The sequence below is a fragment of the Trichosurus vulpecula genome, chromosome 1, assembly GCF_011100635.1.
Source record: "Trichosurus vulpecula isolate mTriVul1 chromosome 1, mTriVul1.pri, whole genome shotgun sequence".
Classification (NCBI taxonomy): domain Eukaryota; kingdom Metazoa; phylum Chordata; class Mammalia; order Diprotodontia; family Phalangeridae; genus Trichosurus; species Trichosurus vulpecula.
Window position 1 is genome coordinate 339,810,294 of NC_050573.1, and position 20,676 is coordinate 339,830,969.

The window sequence follows — 20,676 nt, forward strand, 5'->3', positions numbered from 1 at the left end:
ACGTTGCTAAGTAAATATATATTTTACTCATGAAATATTGTCACTTAAATTATTCAATTTAAAAACCTCAATTGTGTGGAGGATGTAAAGCAAAGATTTTTATTCCACTTTAAGACCAAGTAAGCTGAGACTAAGAGATGTAATGCAACTTGTCTGGAGTCATAAAATTAGGAATAAAACAGAAGAGAGAGGGATTAAATCTATGTCTTCTGCCTCCAAACTCAGTACTTTTTTGAGTAAAATTGGGCTTGCATCCTTAATATTAACTCTATATAGGGAGAGGAATTTCAAGAACAACCAGTATATCCACATGAAGTTAATATAACAACAGGGTTTATTCAAAGTGAAAACAAACTTATTGGAAATACTCTCTCATACAAAAAAGGATACAAATGCTAGATCTCCACCTTAATGCCATTCCTTTGCCCTGCTTTTATCTGGTGCAGAGAAGTAAAGAGAAGAAAAAGAGATTCTGTATAGCTTCTTCACATTAAAGATGTGTCATATTAACTTTGAGCAAGGGAATTACACACTCCAGCATATGAGATCAAATCCCTTTTCAGGTTACTCCAATCATGAGTAGACAAAAATAAGTGCAGAATTAGGTGGAATTTTTTGTAGTTAGGCAGAATTTTTTGTTGTTAAGGGTTTTGCTCATGCATAGTCATCTAGCTCTCTCTCTCTACCTGTCTCTATCTGTACCCATCCAGGGGTTCCTGACCTAAATGGATTACAAACATATTACACCAGTATTACCAGAAATCTGAAGTTTATGACACATTTGATGAAATTTGTATTTAGATTATAAAAAGTTAAAGGAGTGTTACATGGACTTGTTAATACGTGTTCTTAGATATGGCTGTTCTAAAATGGCTTTATTTCCTATAATAACTAAAAATCATTTTATTTAAAATACAAAATGGGACAAAATTCAGTTTCACTGGGGATCTCCTCTCAAGGCAGAAGCATTGCTTTGACTCAACTCACATCAGAGAAAAATATTTTTTTTCATGATTTTGGTGGTACTCCTATACTTATCCTTGTGTTGCTATATATGCATATATGTGTGTGTTTATACATACATATATTTATATATATATATATATATATATATATATTTTATTTTTTATTTTTTTCTATTTTACGTAATCTTCCTTTACAAATGTGTTCTATAACCCTTTCCTTTCTCTATAGACCCATGTTTTAAAGAGAGAGAGAATTTATTTATTTAACAATTTATTTATTTAACATATTTGGTTTTCAGCATTGATTTTCACAGCATTTTGAATTACAAATTTTCTCCCCATTTCTACCCTCCCCCCACTCCAAGATGGCTTATATTCTGGTTGCCCTGTGCCCTAGTTAGCCCTCCCCTCTATCACCCCCCTCCCCTCTCATCCCCTTTTCCCTTCCTTTCTTGTAGGGCAAGATAAATTTCTACGCCCCATTGCCTCTGTATCTTATTTTTTAGTTGCATACAAAAACTTTTTTTGTTTTTGAATATCTGATTTTACAACTTTGAGTTCCAAATTCTCTTCCCTCTTCCCTTCCCACCCACCCTCCCTAAGAAGGTGAGCAATTCAACCTAGGCCACACATGTATTATTATGTATAACCCTTCCACAATACTCATGTGGTGAAAGGCTAACTACATTTTGCTCCTTCCCAACCCATCCCGCTTTATTGAATTTTCTCCCTTGACCCTGTCCCCTTTCCAAAGTGTTTGTTTTGATTACCTCCACCCCCATCTGCCCTCCCCTCCATCAACCCCCAGCCTTTTATTTTTTTTTTATCTTCCTCCCTCTTCTTTCCTGTGGGGTAAGATACCCAACTGAGTATGTATAGTATTCCCCCTCAGGCCAAATCTGATGAGAACAAGGTTCACTCATTCCCCCCTCACCTGCCCTCTCCCCTCCTCCCATAGAACTGCTTCCTCTTGCCACCTTTATGCGAGATAATCCACCCCATTCTATCTCTCCCTATCTCCCTCTCTCAATATGTTACTCTCTCATCCCTTAATTTCATTTTATTTCTTTTAGATATCTTCCCTTCATCTTCAACTCACCCTGTGTCTGCTCTCTCTCTTTTACATATATATATATACACACATACATAAACACATATATATATATACACATACATACACATACATACATATACACATAGATATATGCATACATACACATTCACATATATATATATATATATATATATATATATATATATATATATATATATATATATATATATATGCATATTCCCTTCAACTACCCTAATACTGAGGTCTCATGAATCATACTCATCATCTTTCTATGTAGGAATGTAAACAAAACAGTTCAACTTTAGTAAGTCCCTTGCAATTTCCGTTTCTTGATTACCTTTTCATGCTTCTCTTGATTCTTGTGTTTGAAAGTCAAATTTTCTATTCAGTTCTGGTCTTTTCACTGAGAAAGCTTGAAAGTCCTCTATTTTATTGAAACTCCATATTTTGCCTTGGAACATGATACTCAGTTTTGCTGGGTAGGTGATTCTAGGTTTTAATCCTAGCTCCATTGACCTCCGGAATATCGCATTCCAAGCCCTTCGATCTATTAATGTAGAAGCTGCCAGATCTTGGGTTATTCTGATTGGGTTTCCACAATAATCAAATTGTTTCTTTCTGGCTGCTTGCAGTATTTTCTCCTTGATCTGGGAGCTCTGGAATTTGGCAACAATATTCCGGGGAGATTTCTTTTTGGGATCTATTTGAGGAGGTGATCGATGGATTCTTTCAATTTCTATTTTGCCCTGTGGCTCTAGAATATCAGGGAAGTTCTCCTTGATAATATCCTGAAAGATGGTATCTAGGCTCTTTTTTTGATCATGGCTATCAGGTAGTCCAATAATTTTTAAATTGTCTCTCCTGGATCTATTTTCCAGGTCAGTGGCTTTTCCAAGGAGATAGTTCACATTGTTTTCCATTTCTTCATTCCTCTGGTTCTGTTTTAAAATATCCTGATTTCTCATAAAGTCACTAGCTTCCACTTGCTCCAATCTAATTTTTAAAGTAGTATTTGCTTCAGTGGTCTTTTGGACCTCCTTTTCCATTTGGCTAATTCTGCCTTTCAAGGCATTCTTCTCCTCATTGGCTTTTTGGAGCTCTTTTGCCATTTGAGTTAGTCTGTTTTTTAAGGTGTTGTTTTCTTCAGTGTATTTTTCAGTATTTTTTTGGGTCTCCTTTAGCAAGTCATTGACTTGTTTTTCATGGTTTTCTCGCATCCTTCTCATTTCTCTTCCCAATTTTTCCTCTACTTCTCTAACTTGCTTTGCCAAATCCTTTTTGATTTCTTCTATGGCCTGGGGCCAGTTCATGTTTTTCTTGGAGGCTTTGGTTGTAGGCTCTATGACTTTGTTGTCTTCTTTAGGCTGTATGTTTTGGTCTTCTTTGTCACCAAAGAAAGAATCCAAAGTCTGAGACTGAATCTGGGCGCGTTTTCGCTGCCTGGCCATATTCCCAACCAACTAACTTGACCCTTGAGTTTTTCAGTGGGGTATGACTGCTTGTAGACTAACGAGTTCTATGTTCTACGTTTGGGGGGGGAGGTGCCAGCTCTGTCAGAGCCGCACTCCTCCTTCCCCAAGGACCCCCAGTCCAGACTGGGCTTAGATCTTCAGCAGGCTGTTGCACTCCTGCTCTGATCCGCCACTTAATTCCTCCCACCAGGTGGGCCTGGAGCTGGAAGCAGCAGCAGCCGTAGCTGCCCCACCTCTGTTGCCCCCGGGGCTGGAAGCGGAACAGGGAACTCCTTCCACTCCCGCAGCTTTTCCCACTAACCTTCTCCGCTGTCTTTGGTGTTTGTGGGTCGAGGGGTCTGGTAACTGCCGCAGCTCACATATTCAGGGCGCTAGGGCCCCCTCCGCCCGGCTTCTGGTCTGGATTGTCACCGCCGCTCAGGCTGGGCTCTGCTCCACTCCGTTCCCAGCTCCCAGCTCCGTGTGGAATAGACCTCACCCAGAGACTATCCAGGCTGTCCTGGGCTGGAGCCCTGCTTCCCTCTGCTGTTCTGTGGGTTCTGCCGTTCTAGAATTGGTTCAGAGCCATTTTTTTATAGGTTTTTGGAGGGACTCCGGTACGGAGCTCACTCTAGTCTGTGCTTACCAGCCGCCATCTTGGCTCCGCCCCCCAAGAGAGAAAGAAGGAGAGAGACAGAGACAGAGACAGAGACATAGACAGAGAATGAGAGTGTCAGAGACAAAGACAGAGATAAAGACAGAAATAGAGAGAAAGCTCACACAACTTCAATCAAATCTGACAGAATATGCAATATTCCAAAATCATCTGTACATCCACCCCAAAGACATACCTAAATTTTAAAAAGGGATAGAAAAAGCTTAAACATTGCAATCATGCATTGCTCGTTTTATTTTATTTTTTATTCTTTCCTGTTGCATTATGGGATAATTGCATATATTTCAGGAAGTTCTGTTTACTTCACTTTGTGTCAGTTCCTACAAGTCTTCCCATTTCTCTAACTTCTTCATATTTGTCATTTCTTATAGTTGAATAGTATTTTGTGTACCAAACTTATTTAATGATTCCCAAATCAATGAATCTCTGTATTATTTCTAGTTCCCAGTTTCTAGTTCTTTCCAAATTAAAAAAAAAAGTTTCTGTAAAGATTTTAGAGTACATAAGAGCTTCGTTTCTATCAAATTCCTTGAAGTAAATGTCTAGCATTGGCATCTTTAGGTCAAAGATATGGATAATTTAGGCACTTTCATAGCATAATTCCAAAGTCCCAAATGAACTTAATTTATTCACAGCACAAACAAAAATAAAAGTTTCCCTATCCTTCGACCACTCTTCCAGCTCAATTTTCATCTTTTGGAATCTTTGCCTTTTACTGAGTATGAGGTAGAATATTAAAGATGTTTGGATTTGAATTTCTTTCTTAATTATTAGTGACTCAAAATAATTTTATATGTCTTTATAATTTGCAGTTTTTTTTACTATTTGTTTTTATCTTTTGACTCTTACTTTGAGGGGTTTTCTAATATGTATCAAAAGTGTAGGCTGAGATGAGACCCCTGCTTACACAGTGGTTGGCTCTTTGCCTTATGGCAAGGAATTTGTTGTCATTTGTTTTACTTTTTTCCCCCTAGTATCACACATCAAAGATTATGTTTTGTTTTTTGCTTTAATTTCTCCTTTCCATTTATTGATATCATAACATCTTTATTGTCAAGTAGAAGGAGTTTGGAGGTGGTTTTAATTGAAATATTGATCAGTCTTTGGTCTACATACTAATAATGCTCCTCCTAGTTGTCAAAGTATAGCCCATTACTGTGCCTTTACTTGAATATGTTTAACTTGATGGAACCTGCACAAACTTGTGCTATTCTGGTATCTTCTTGTCATAATATTCTATAACATGAGGTAGAAGAGAAAGATCAGAGTCTTAATCCTGTTTTGTGAAATACTAGATATGTGATATTACTGAAATAATTTGACTTCTCAAAGACTCAATTTGTTCATCTTTCAAATAGGAAAGGGCTTGAACTATATAATCTTAAAATCTCTCAGCTCATAATACTGTGCTCCTATTATCCTAAAATGTACCATAACTAAAAGATACCTTGGGAATAATTTGCCTGAGTTGTAATTCCTATAGTAACCATTTTTGTTTCCTGATTCCACAGATTTGAAAGTAAAATTATAATGTGTCTTTTAGTTGAGACATTTTTATACTTACTACATAAATACTTTACACATGTAAGTCTGGAGTAGAAGGATTTTATGCATATATGTTTTGGAATGTGTGTGTTCATAACAAGGTAAAGATAAAGGGTCTGTAGATTTCCAATCTGATAAATAATTGATGCCTTTTCTTATTTATTTAGTCACATTTTTTAAAAAGTCTATAGTTGAATAGCAAGTTCTCTAGAGTTTATGTATGTAGAGAAGTCAAAATCAACAGATATAAGTTCAAGAAGGTGTAAGAAAATGAGAACAATAGCTTTGTGATATACATCTATGTATATCACATAGATATACATAGATGACATATATGACATAGATATACATCTATGTCACTTGACTAACTGTGAATCTTTCTGGGTCAGACCTGTTATCCTTTGCCCCTCTCACCCTCTAATACCTTGAGGAGTTTGAAGTTGCTTTTCCTTTCTGCCTTTGAATTAAACCCCTATCACCTGTGTTTCCCACAGTTTAGGGGCCCAGGAACTAGTACTCCAGTTCTATTTAATCCCTTCACAGCAGACCAGGTTTGACAAAGTAATGCTTAGTTTCAAGCTATATCAAGAACAAATATATAAACATTTTCTTCAATACCTCAGAGACATAATCCCCCACTATTCTACATCAATATCAGGTGAGATTTGGGGAGCTTGGAATAAGTTTATAACATAGTTCAGTTCCTATGTGCCATTAATCCTGTACTCCTACCAATTTTAAGTCTAAAGGCAACATAGTCAGATTCTACTGGGCTAGTGTGCCCAGACTTACACTCCCCAAAGTGTCACTGCTGGACATGATGAAACATCTGGCTGGGAGTCCTAAACTCTTTCATGCTTACAGTTTCAGCTTCTGGGGTAGATTGATGACTTCATTTTCTGCATCTAGAACAAAAAAGAATTGCTGAAAGACCAAAGATCCATGAGTTTTCTTGGGCCAAATAACAAAAAGGCTGAAGACAGGTACCCTTCAAGCAAACCCTACTTACTACATGGTGTGAGGGAAGAAATCTTTCTCCATAAGATTCAAAAGCAATACAAGCCAAAGCCATTATTGAGTCAGGAAAGGTTTAAATGTACAACAAATGGAAAAAGGATGCTTCGAAACATATGATAGGCCAACATAAAATATTCACATTTTTGTTATGTTTGCTGTCTCTCTGCTTGACTTGTATTCATTATTTCACTAACGTTTAACTCTATTTTATGTAACTCTGATATGATTCCAACTTAATCTTGGTGAAATATTTTGAAGATATCTTCCCATATTTTCTTTCAAATAACTTTATTTATATGTTCATCCACTTGCTTGTGGTAACAATATTTATTGTGAAATTAGTTGTTGTCTTTTTCTTCTTTGTCTCACCCTGGTTGGGGTGAAATATATTAGTACCATATTTCTCTGACAAAGGGGATTTAATAGTGTTACTTATTAGTGCACATTTGGCCATATCATATGAAGTTATGTCAGTGAGGTGGAGTTCACATTGATATAATAAAGCATTTAGACTGGTAAAAGGAAAGTTAATATTAGTCAGAGTCACTATATTACCAAAACCATAATGAGCATGAAATTAATGAGCCAGGGTAATGATATATGTCTCCTAGATTCTCTTTCAAACCTCTCAAAATTTCTCATCTACAAATATTACTATGCAAATGCTATTACAAATATTATTATTCCATTTCCTGGAATGTGAGTCAGTCAATAAATATTGATGAGGCACTTACTATGTGTCAGGCTAAGCACAAAGGCTATAAAGAAATGTAAAAGATAAACTCTACTCTTGAGGAGCTTACAATCTAATAGGGGAAAGAAAATGAAAACTACACACAAACAAGCTATAATGCAGGATAAATTGGAAATAATCAATAGAGGAAAAGCACCAAAATTAAGAGGAAGTAGGGAAGGATTCCTGTAGAAGGTGAGACTTTAAGTGTTTGTTTGTTTATTTAATTTATTTAATATATTTAGTTTTCAGCATTGATTTCCACAAGATTTTGAGTTAGAAATTTTCTACCCCCATTTTTACCCTCCCCCCACTCCAAGATCGCATATATTCTGATTGCCCCTTTCCTTAGTCTGCCCTCCCTTCTGTCACCCAGCTCCTCTCCCCTTATACTCTTTCCCCCTTATTTCTTATAGAGCAAGATAGATTTCTATACCTCATTGCCTGGGTATCTTATTTCCCAGTTGCATGTAAGAACAACTCTTTTTTTTGATCATTTGTTTTTAGAACTTTGAGTTCCAAATTCTCTCCCTTCTTCCCTCCCTACCCACCCTCCTTGAGAGGGCAAGCAATTCAACATAGGCCACATATCTATCATTATGCGAAACACTTGCATAATACTCATGTTGTGAAAGACTAACTATATTTCCTGCCATCCTATCCTGTCCCCCTTTACTTGTTTTTCTCCCTTGACCACATCCCTTTTCAAAAGTGTTTGCTTTTGATGACCTCCTCCCCCAATCTGCCCTCCCTACCATCATTCCCCTTCTCTTATCCCTTTCCCCCCAACTTTCCTGTGGGGTAAGGTAACGAATTAAGTGTGTATATTATTTCCTCCTTAAGTCAAATCCGATGAGAGCAAAATTCACTCATTCCCTTTCTTCTGCCCCCTTGTCTCTTCCAATCGAGCTGCTTTTTCTTACCACTTTTATGTGGGATAATTTACCCCATTCTATCTCTCCCTTTCTCCTTCTCCCAATATATTCCTCTCTCATCCCTTAATTTAATGTCATTTTTTTAGATATCATCCCTTCATATTCAACTCACCATGTGCCCTCTGTCTATATACACATATATGTATATATATTCCCTTCAACTACCCTAATTATGATAAAGGTCTCATGAATTACAAATATCATCTTTCCATGTAGGAATGTAAGTCCTTTATGATTTCTCTTTCCCATTTACCTTTCCATGCTTCTCTTAATTCTCATATTTGAAAGTCAACTGTTCCATTCATCTCTGGTCTTTTCACTGAGAAAGCTTGAAAGTCCTCTATTTCATTGAAAATCCATATTTTGCCTTGGAGCATTATACTCAGTTTTGCTGGGTAGGTGTTTCATGGTTTTAATCTTGGCTTCTTTGACCTCCAGAATATCATATTCCAAGCCCTTTGATCCCTTAATGCAGAAGCTGCTAGATCTTATGTTATCCTGATTGTGTTTCCACAATACTCAAATTGTTTCTTTCTGGCTGCTTGCAGTATTTTCTCCTTGACCTGGGAGCTCTGGAATTTGGCAACAATATTCCTAGGAGTTTTCTTTTGGGGAGCTTTGTCAGGAGGAGATCAGTGCATTCTTTCAATTTTTATTTTACTCTGTGGCTCTAGAATATCAGGGCAGTTTTCCATAATAATTTTTTGAAAGATGACATCTAGGCTCTTTTTTGATCATGGCTTTCAGGAAGTGCAATAATTTTTTTAAATAATCTCTCCTGGATCTATTTTCAGGTCAATGGTTTTTCCAATAAGATATTTCATGTTGACTTCCATTTTTTCATTCCTTTGGTTCTGTTTTATAATATCTTGATTTCTCATAAATTCACTAGCTCCTACTTGTTCCAATCTAATTTTTAAGGTAGTATTTTCTTCAGTGGTCTTTTGGACCTCCTTTTCCATTTGGCTAATTCTGCCTTTCAAGGCATTCTTCTCCTCATTGGCTTTTTGGAGCTCTTTTGCCATTTGAATTAATCTTTTTTAAGGTGTTATTTTCTTCAGTATTTGTGGGTCTCCTTTAGCAAGGTGTTAACTTGTTTTTTTATGGTTTTCTTGTATCACTCTCATTTTCCTTCCCGATTTTTTTCTCTACTTCTCTTACTTGATTTTCCACATCATTTTTGAGATCTTCCATGGCCTGAGACCAATTCATATTTTTCTTGGAGGCTTTTTGATGTAGGCTCTTTGGCTTTCTTGACTTCTTCTGACTGTATGTTTCGTTCTTCTTTGTCACCAAAAAAAAAAAAAAAAACAATTCTGTAGTCTCAGTCTGAGTCCTTTTTTGCTCCCTGGTCATGTTCCCAGCCAACTACTTGACCCTTGAGCTTTTCGTCAGGGTATGACTGCTTGTAGAGAGTACTTTGTCCTATGCTTTAGGAGCCTTGAACTGCTATTTTCAGAGGTACTTCTACACAGCAAGCTCTGCCACAGCAGTGTTCCTCTTCCCCCAAGTAGTGCCAATCAGGACTGTGACTATATCCAAGCAGGGCAAAGCAAGAGAACCCTGCTTCTGTGTCAGCAAAGCACTCCCTGCACTCCTGCTCTGGTCTGCTGCTTGATTTATCTTAGCATGTGGTCCAGGGACTCCAGAAGCAGCCTTAGCTGTAGCTTTGGAAGCAGCCTCAGGAGCTTCCTGCTGCTGCCTCTGCCACTTTGCCACCTCTACTACCCCAGGACTTGGGCTTGACCACTCACTTCTCTCACTCAGATCCAGCATTTTTTCCATTAACCTGCTCCATTGTCTTTGGTGTTTCTGGGTTGAGAAGTCTGGTAACTGCCACAGCTCAGTGATTCAGGGCCCAAAGGAATGCTCCACCTAACTCCCGGTCTTGTCTGTCCTGGTGTGGCCCAAGCTGAGTTGTGCTTCACTCCCGGCACCTTGAAATAGACCCTTCCCAAGGACCATCCAAACTGTCTTGGGCTGGAGACTTGTTTACCTCTGTTATTTCATGAGTTCTGTAGCTCTAGAATTTGTTCAGAGCCATGTTTTACAGGTGTTTGGAGGGATTTGGGGGAGACATTAAGGGAGTCCCTGTTTTCCACCTGCTATCTTGGCTCCACTCCCCTTATGTATGTTTTCTACAGCTTTTTTTTTAAATTAGAAAGTTTTCCCTCTGCAAATGACTTGGAATATAATGGATTCTATATGGTATATTTCATAAGCATTCTTATATTAGTATATAACAGAGTCAAAAGTATTTGCTCAGTTAGTAAACATATAGTATTCTTATTAGAATTATATTCAGGCAACATGAGAAAAATTTTTTAAAAAGGACATAACAAAAGTTTAACATGTTGAGGCGGGTCAAAAAAGACTTTATTAAATATCTTCTATGTGCTAGGAACTCTTCTAAACACCAGAAATAAAAATATCAGAAAAAAATCTAGTCTATGACCTCAAGGAATTTATACTTTGTTGTAATAAGAGAAGATAACACATGAAAGGAAGTTGAAGCTGAGAGAGGGAAGAGTATGGAGGTTGCAGGAGGCATTGACCAATCAAGGGAAGGCAGTGTAAGGATGGCGTGATACTCCAGTATTAAGAAATGACATGGTGAAAATGTTCATAGTTTTAAGACATTAAAGCTTTTTGCACACCCTCTATATAAGGCTTTTGTTTTAAAGAAAAGTCAGTTTATTTGTCCTCTGACTTCCATTGTCTCCCTCAAATTTTTAGGTTTATAACAAATGAAGAACAACATTTTACTATTTCATATCATTTGGATTCTTTTATGTTATCAATTTGAGAAGTAATTTTGCTTTCAACATCACCTGAAACTTCAACTATACACAGGCATGGATAATGAAATTAACTGAGTATTTGGGATCAAAAGGAGTAATGATTACAATACAACACAATATGATTAAAATATAGTACCTAGAGAAATTTGGAGTGTGTTAGTAGATTTTCTTTCATCAGCATTTAATAGATTGTATCAGTAAGGCAAGATTCATGACCTTGAGGATGACCATGAACATGCCTGTATGGTTCAGAGTGTCAAAGTATGAAAAATTCTGTAGGTAGATGGGAAAGTATAACATTTATTTAGGCACCAAAGAATCAAATCCCAGAACCAGTAATTTGATATAGCAGTAGTTTTATTCCAGAACCAGCAAGCCCATCTCAATGTAGCAACAAGGAGATTAAAACACAGTATTACAGGAAAGAGCCAAGTCATCCTGTAACCTTCCCCGCACCCCCTTTCTGTAAACAATCACCTCTGAATCTTAATTGTTTGCTTGCCTCCTCTGTCCTCTCCCCCCACCTCAGTCCTCGGGTCTGCAGCTCTCTGGTCTCCACTGTCCCCTCAGCACTCTTTTCTGCAGGTGTGTGTACTCAGAGCTCTTCTCCTCCTTGGGCTGAAATCTGAAATCTGGCTTCTCTTCTGACTTCTGAATTCTCAGTTTTCAGTGGCTACCATCTGAGTGTATATGTTCTTTTTAGGGCCTGAGAACTACATGCCCAATAGGCAAAAGAGTGTGGGCAATATCTTTAATCACTGATTAGCATCACAAAGGTATGGGCTGGCCTCTCTTGACTGGCCCCACCTGAGGCCTATTGAATGGATGGGAAAGATCTTCAATCACATTATCACCACACAGATTTGTAGTTTATGTATAATATCACATTGAAGGTATTGTGCTTTCCAATTCATTTGGAAGCTTCACAAAATTTGATTGTTTTAAAAATAAACAGAAATTTGCAAAAGAAAAAAAAAAAGAAATGGCATGGTGGAGAATAAAGTTTAGGGATTCATGAGTGGAGCCCACGCAAATTTGATATTGAGAACATGGGCCTACTTCTTAAAAAAGGATTTCTTAATATTGGTTAATTCAAGCATTACTGATCAACCAGAAGAAGGGCTACAGGGATGAAGTGATCTTTCAGGGTTAGAAAGCCATGGAAAAGAGTTAAGATCCAGGAATAGTGGGCTGCTATAGTATGAGACAGAAGGAAGTTATGAAAAACATGGGTGAATAAAAATTAACATATATCAAAAATATAGACCAGAGGCAATAAATTAAACACATCAGAAAAATCGATTATTTATTTAGTAAGAATTGATATAGAGATACATGCAGAATATAAACATTAGAATATCACATATAACAAATGTCTATAAAGAAGAATACTTTTTTCAGAATATTTTAGAAAGGGAAAGCAAAAATTCTATTGATACCATCTTAAGTTATGAGTTGACAATTCCCTACAATTCACGAAGTGATGGTTTTGAGAGAGGAGAAACAAGAGGCAGAGAACAAGGCATAGTGAACACTCCTCTTCTTTCACACCTTGGACTGGGACTAGAAACTATCTCAGAACATACAGGATCTGATGTATAAGCCTCAACACATGTGTATATATGTACAGAAACTCTTTCTTTTACATCCCCTTCTTCACTAAAGTAAAACTGCTCAGCTTCCTCCTGAATCCCACTTCTTCCCTCCTCTCAGAGGCTTAGTAACCAAGAGAAGAACATCTAAGATGATAGGTCATACCCATGTGAAGAGTGGTAGACTGAAAAATGCCAGATCTAAATGAGAGATGCCCTCAAGAGCGCATCAGTCACTTAAATGACATAATATATGTAGCTGTTCTATAAAGTACACACTGTATAGAAATATTTATCTATATACTATCATATATAAGTACATTACATATGATTCTCTTATACACATACATTTATGTAGATTGCAATATCTTCAAAGAGCATCTGAATTTATATTTAATAACTTCCTCTCTCATCGATCCTGAGTTATTATAAAAATAGTAAGCTAATTCTAATGCTTTCCTTGTTATGTCCCCAGTTCTATGTCTTTGATATTTTTAGAACCACTGATCCTAGGCTTTAGAAACACTAATCATAGGCTTCTGATTATCCCTACCCTATCCCTACCCCCTCAAGTTATCTCTTACCATACTCAGGAATACTATCCTGCAGTCATAATCCTGAGTTTGCAGCTAACTGAGAACATCTTGGATAGTAACACATGTTCTTGTTGCTCAAAGATAAATCAGTTTCAGCTTGGCTCAACACTTCCATAACCTAATAACATTCTATCACTATCTCAATAATATGGTGCTCTGGTGGGCCAAGATGGTCCATTTGGATAACAAATATGGCACAATTTGGTATTAGAAATTTCTTCAGCTAAATGGCCTAAGGTGCAAGGTTTTTTTCATATTTGATAGGGAGAGGCTCTCAGAAGAATATATACAAATTGAATATTAGATTGGGAGAGATCATCAGAAGAACAAATAATTGTTTTAGCACCTAGTTCTAAGAGCTCTTCAGACTTGAGAAAACAACTGTGCTTCTGTATTCAACACTACACTTGAACACATCTCAGTACATAATGGAAGATCAAGGGGAATTTAAATCATGTTTATATCTCAGTAAAAACAATTACTTAATTTAAATGAAGTGCCTCTAAATTCTTGTACTATATGGATAAAACCCCTCCTGTGAAAGGTGCACACTGAGGTACATAACTTGGATCCCTGAAAAGCTTTCCTCTTATTTCTTTATTATATTTCTTATATACCTTCATCATTATTTTGATCACACATATAAACATGCAAAACAGTGCAGCAATGATCACTTCAATAATATGAAATTTATATACATTGATGATATTTCCTGACAGCTGAACTGTCAGCTTAGCCCCCAAGTGATAGTGACCTGATTAACTGAATATCACAGATTATCCTTACTCCTTCTTTGTATGGCTCTGGATATTTGGGGCCTTCAAGGTAGTGAAGATACATCTATATTCCTCTTCCTTGCCTGATAATACATACTGTTCTCATAGATGACTGGTGATGCTACTCATATCTAGCAGGTAACATTCAACACAATGGATTCTCATAGGTACTATTTGAAACTTTAGCTTAGCCTGAGAACTTATTGAGATCAGTCAATTTTTTTTCACATGAAACTGCAAATATATTGTATATAGCTTGCTTTTCCTTTTAAATATATAATAAAGTTATCAAGTAACTTTTTCTCCCCTCCCCCTGCCCTAGAGATAGCTATCATTAGAGACATATAAACATATATGTTTGCCAAGGAGCCACCAAAGAAAGACAAATACCGGTTTGCTGATGGCCAGAGGATCCGGGACCTGGAATGGGTCCTCATGGGCTACCAGATGTACCCTCAGGCCCTCACCTTCATGTTTTATGATGTACAAAACCAAGACTTAATGCAAAACCTGATGCTGTATCACTTTGGGAACACTCTGGTTACTGCCCAGGGAGCCCCCAAACCCAGGGGACATGATGGGGGCAGAGAAGTGCAGTGGTACATATTTATCCCAAGTACTGAGAGCTGAGAGAAGCTCATCTCTATGCTTGCCAGACAGTGGGAAACCCCTCAAGCTCACAGGGTAACAGACTAGCCATTGGACAGCAAATAGGATGAGGACTGGGAAATACCAGGCCCATCCAGCCTTTGGCCTCCCTAGAACACTAAGCTCCATGGAATTGCATCTTCTCAGATGTTCACTGGGTGGGGGCTTGGTTTTTTTTTATTAACCTGTTCTATTCTATCATGCTCTGCATGCTGGGAACCTGTAAGAATTGAAAGGAGTCAAAAACACTATGATTTAGTGCTGTCTAGGGCTGTCTCTATTTCCACATTTGTTTTATTTATATATGTACATCAGTCATCCCAAACAATTCCATTGTAAATAATGGTGAGGGAAGCACTTGTGATATCAAAGTGCAGTGTTGTGTCTGTGAGCTGTCTTTGATTGGCTGTGCTGCTAAATATTTAAGTTAGTACAATTTACAGACACTTTTTTTTTACAGATACTTTTAAATTTGTCTTTTTATGAAGTGTCAAAATTGGTATTTATTTTGCTGCTAATCATGAACCTCATAGCAAAATTTACATGAAGGTGCCCCAAGTGTGGGGACATCACTTTGGTGGAAGGTGGCATGCTCTCACTGCCCACAGGAACATGGATGTGACTGGCTGCTTGGGACACCTGGGCCACCCCGCCCCTCCAAGCACCGAGTGTTGCTCCCATCTTCTCCTTTCACAATACCAATAAAGTGGAATTTGACACACACACACAAAAAATATATGTGTATGTTTTCACATATATACAAACATGCATTGCTATATTTATACATATACATACATATTTATGATATACATACATGATATGTATATATTATACACACATATATACATAGAACACATGCATATATGTAAATTCATACTATACATACTTCTATGTATCTTTTTTTTCCCTCTGGATGCAGAGAGCATCTTCCTTCATAGGTCCTTTGTCATTAATTTGTGTATTTATAATAGTCAAAATGATTTAGTTTCTCAGTGTTCTTAAAACAACTTTGTTATTATTGTATACAACATTCTTTTGGTTCTGTTCATTGTACACTTCATTATTTCATGCAAGTCAGAAATTTCCATGTTTTTCTAAAATAATTTGTTCTGTAAGAAATGATAGGGTCAGTCAGTTTCAAAACTAATAACAATACCTTGAATATGGCACAATGAAATTTACTGCCAGTTACTTTTCTACAAATAAATGCCATCAAATTTTTGTAACCACTCTATTGGGTTAGGTCTCTTTCCAAGGCCCATAGGTCTGGGAATCAATGGATAATATAAAGGTTCACTTGAATCTATATAAGCCAACAATAATATTTGCAATAGGTATATGACTTATTCTTTGAAAGCCTGTTTACATAATTTATCCTACTAATCTCTAAATGAGGCCAGAGTTATCAAATTTCAAATGCCATGCCAGAAGGTGCAGTTCATAGATAATATGATAATATATTTATAGCTACAAAGTGTTTTAGAATCCTCATAGTATCACACATTTAGAGTTGGAACATTCAAAGCTATCTAGCTGATATTTTGATTTTACTAATCAAACTGAGACCAAAGGGAATTAAACAATTCAACCAACATCACACACATTGCAAACATCAGAATTGGGCTTTGAAACCAGGTTCTCTGATTCAGTGTCACTCTTTTTTTTTAATTCCTTGTTCTTATTTTACAGAAAACTAGATTCAAGTAAGTTAAATAATTTTCTTATGGTCACAAAGGTGTGGCAGGGGCAGGGGCAGGATATGAACTGAGTTCCCCTGATTCTAAATCAGTGCCCCTTCCCCAGTAGCACAGCACACATAAATATATAATATAGCAATAGGTGACCCTAATTGCACCACTCTTTTACTTACTTCCCAATAAAGTGAATGGATGAAAAATGTGTTTTCTATATTTCTAAGTGCTACACATTTGTGATAACAATAACAATAATAAAAACAATAGGCCAAAAATGTCCCTGGTGCTCAGGGAGCCCGTATTTGAATATTGGATAAAAACACTTAGAGGAGAATGGTTTCCAGGGAAATTTTGGAAAGTTACAGGGAAAAAATTCAATTTTTTAGTAACAAGAGCTATCTCTCAATAGATAAATGGTCAAATGATTTGAATAGGCAGCTTCCAAAGAAAGTAGTCCACCCTAATAACAAATATGAAAAGAAATGCTACAAGTGAATAACAATTAGAGAATTGCAAATTAAAGAAACTCTGAGATTCTACCTAATATCTATTAGACTTTCAAGCATGAAATAAAAAGAAAAAGAAAAAGTTACACTCCTAGTTTTTCTTTGCTGGAAACTCATACAGATCACGAACTCTGACTGTGATTATCCCACAGGGCTTTATCCTAGGCCTTCTTTTCTCACTTTATGGCACTTCACTTAGTGATCTCATCATCTACCACAGATTTAATTATCATCTCTATGTCAGTGATTTTCATACTTGCCTGTCCTACCCCAACCTCCTTGCTGACCTACAAATTTGCATCTCTAACTGCCTTTCAAACGTTTTTAACTGAATGTCCAGTGGATACCTTAAACTCAACATGTCTAAAATTGAATTTATTATTTTTCCTCTTAAACACTGTACCCTAATTTCCCTATTATGTCAAGAGCCTCACTATCCTCCCTGTCCCCCAGGCTTGTCAATTAGGCACCATCCTTGAATCCTCATTATTTTTCTCACATACCGCCATTTCCAATCATTTGCCAAGACTTGTTGATTTCACCTTTACAAAATTCTTGGCTACACTTCCTTTTCTCATCGGTAATGTAAAAGCCTTGTGACAGCACTCATTACCTCATGCTTAGACTATCGTGAAAATCTGATACTGGATTTTGCCTTCAAGTTTCTCCGCATTCCAATCTATGCTCCATCCAGATGACAAACCGATTTTCCTAAAGCTCAGATTTGACCGTGTCATTCTCCATCAAATTCCAATGGCTTCCTAAAATATTCAAAGATCAAATACAAAATAGCTTATTTCGTGCTTAAAGTCCTTCATAATCTTATTCTCCTCACCCCATATGTCCAAGAATTTTTTTCCTTTCATTTCTGGTGATGTATTATTTCAATCTAGTGACACTGGCTTTCTCGCTATGAACGAGACATTCCATCTTTCAAATCAGGTTATTTTTTTCTGCCTGCTCCCCCTTGCCTAGAATGCTTTCCCTCTTCATATCTACCTCCTGGCTTCTCTGGGTTCCTTCCAGTCTCAACTAAAATTTCATGTTCTACACAAAAACTTTCCCACACTTTCTTAACTCTTGCTCATTCTGCTTTTACTTATTCCCCACTTATCTGTTTATATGCTGTTAATTTATCCTAATTTTTGTATGTAATTTTTTTTCTTTGTTGTCTCCCCCATTGATTGTGAGGTTCTTGAGGGAAGGGACTGTCTTTTGCCTTGATTTTGTAGTCCTAGTACTTAGCACAGAGTCTTTTTTAATGCATTCTTAAAATTGAATTTTAGGATGCTGAGTGTATCCCATCATAGGAGATGGGAAGGCGGTCGGATGTGACTGTGTACATTGAGAATGAACTTGGGCAGGAAGGTCAGATGCAGGTGAGGAACAGGTGAAGAAACCCTGTGTTCCTCCCTCACTCCACATGACTGACCCATAAATTGTTCCCTGCTCAGGAAATGTTTTGGCCAGCACTTCACAGCCTTCTGGCTCCTTAAGTTTCTCCTCTCAGGATAGGCAACTGTTTGCTATTTTCTTTCAGTTCCTTAACTATATCCAATCCCCAACAAGCTCACCTTTCACATGCAACTAGTTTGAATAAGCTTTTATTCTTTTTTGTAGCACTTCTGCATCTTCCAAAAGTATCAAACATCTCAAAATCAATACCAGTGTCCTTTAGAATTTCTAGAATTTGTCTGCTGAATACGCATTTTGCGATCTGTTTGTTTCCTTCCATAAACAGCGTCACAGAAGCTTAATTTATAAGTACATTGAGACTTTCTTCTAGTTTGGGGGCCTTGGGGAAAATTGTATCAAGCTCTTTAGATGCCTCCAATTTCTTAACAATATGGAGATCTCACATCAGCTCTCCAGACTGCTATAACCAAAGATAAGTGGGCCAACTGCATGATGTTTTGAGTCCTTGGTGTATGTCTTCATCTGAAAGGAGATCAAAACTGATAAGCTGAATATAATACTTGTTAAGAATTTCTTGGTCAACTTGATTTAGAAAAGAAAGAAGAAAATCAAATTACCAGTATCAAAAATGAAAAGGGTGAATTCACCTCCAATGAAGAGGAAATTAAAACAACAATTAGGAATTATTTTTCCCAGTTGTGTGCCCATAAATTTGGCAACCTTAGGGATATGGATGAATATCTACAAAAATATAAATTGCTCAGGTTAACAAAATAGGAAATAAAATTCCTAAATAACCCCATCTCAGGAAAAGAAAGTGAGCAAGCCATTAATGAACTCCCTAGGAAAAAATCTCCAGGGCTAAATGGTTTTACATGTGAATTTTATCAACCATTTAAACAAAAAATAATTCCTATACTTTATAGACTATTTGGGAATATAGGGGAAGAAAGAGTCCTACCAAATTCTTTTTATGACACAAATATGCTACTAATACCCAAAACAGGAAGAGTCAAAACAGAGAAAGAAAATTATAGACCAAATTCTCTAATGAATATTGATGCAAAAATTTTAAATAAAATATTATCAAAAAGATTGCAGCAACTTATCACAAGAATAATACACTATGACCAGGTAGGATTTATTCCAGGAATGCAAGGCTGGTTCAAGATTAGGAAAACTATCAGCATAATTGATCATATCAACAAAACTACCAGAAACCATATGATCATCTCAATAGATACAGAAAAAGCCTTTGACAAAATACAACACCAATTCCCATTAAAAACACTAGAAAGCATAGGAATAAATGGAGCCTTCCTTAAAATCATAAATAGCATCTACCGAAATCCATCAACAGGCATTATTTGTAAAGGAGATAAGCTAGATAATAAGCTAGATACATTCCCAATAAGATCAGGAGTGAAATAAGGATGTCCATTATCACGCCTAGTATTCAATTTGGTACTAGAAATGTTAGCTCTAGCAATAAGAGAAGAAAAAGAAATTGAAGGAATTAGAATAGGCAAAGAAGAAGCTAAATTATCACTTTTTGCAGATAATATGATGATTTACTTAGAGAATCCTAGAGAATCAAGTAAAAAACTACTTGAAATAATAAACAACTTTAACAAAGTTGCAGGATATAAAATAAACCCACATAAATCCTCAGCATTCCTATACATTACTGACAAAGCCCAACAGCAAGAGATAGAAAGACAAATTCCATTCAAAGTTACTGTAGACACCATAAAATATTTGGGAGTTCACCTGCCAAGACAAACCTAGGGACTATATGAAAATAATTATGAAACACTTTCCATGCAAATAAAGTCAGATGTAAATAAATGGAATAATATCAGTTGCTCATGGTTAGGCCAAGCTAATATAATAAAAAAGACAATTTTACCTAAATTAATCTATCTATGCAGTGCCATACCAATTGAACTACCAAAGAATTATTTTACTTAGCTGGATAAAATAATAACAAAATTCATCTGGAAGAACAAGAGGTCTAGACTATCTAGGGTATTAATGAAAAGAAATGCTAAAGAAGGTGGCCTAGCCATACCAGATATTAAACTGTACTATAGAGCAATAGTCATCAAAACTACCTGGTACTGCCTAAGAAACAGAGTTGTGGATCAGTGGAATAGGATAGGTACACAAGACGCAGTAGTCAACAACTATAGCAATCTCCTCCTTGATAAACCCAAAGAGGCCAGCTTCTGGGCTAATAATTCACTCTTT

At 36.7% G+C, this 20,676-nt stretch overlaps 1 pseudogene; it reads right to left on the minus strand.

Moving 5' to 3' along the window:
• Positions 1 to 18,502: 18,502 nt before the first annotated feature.
• The window catches only part of LOC118838061, a 48,584-nt pseudogene continuing 46,410 nt past the window's right edge, over positions 18,503 to 20,676 (minus strand).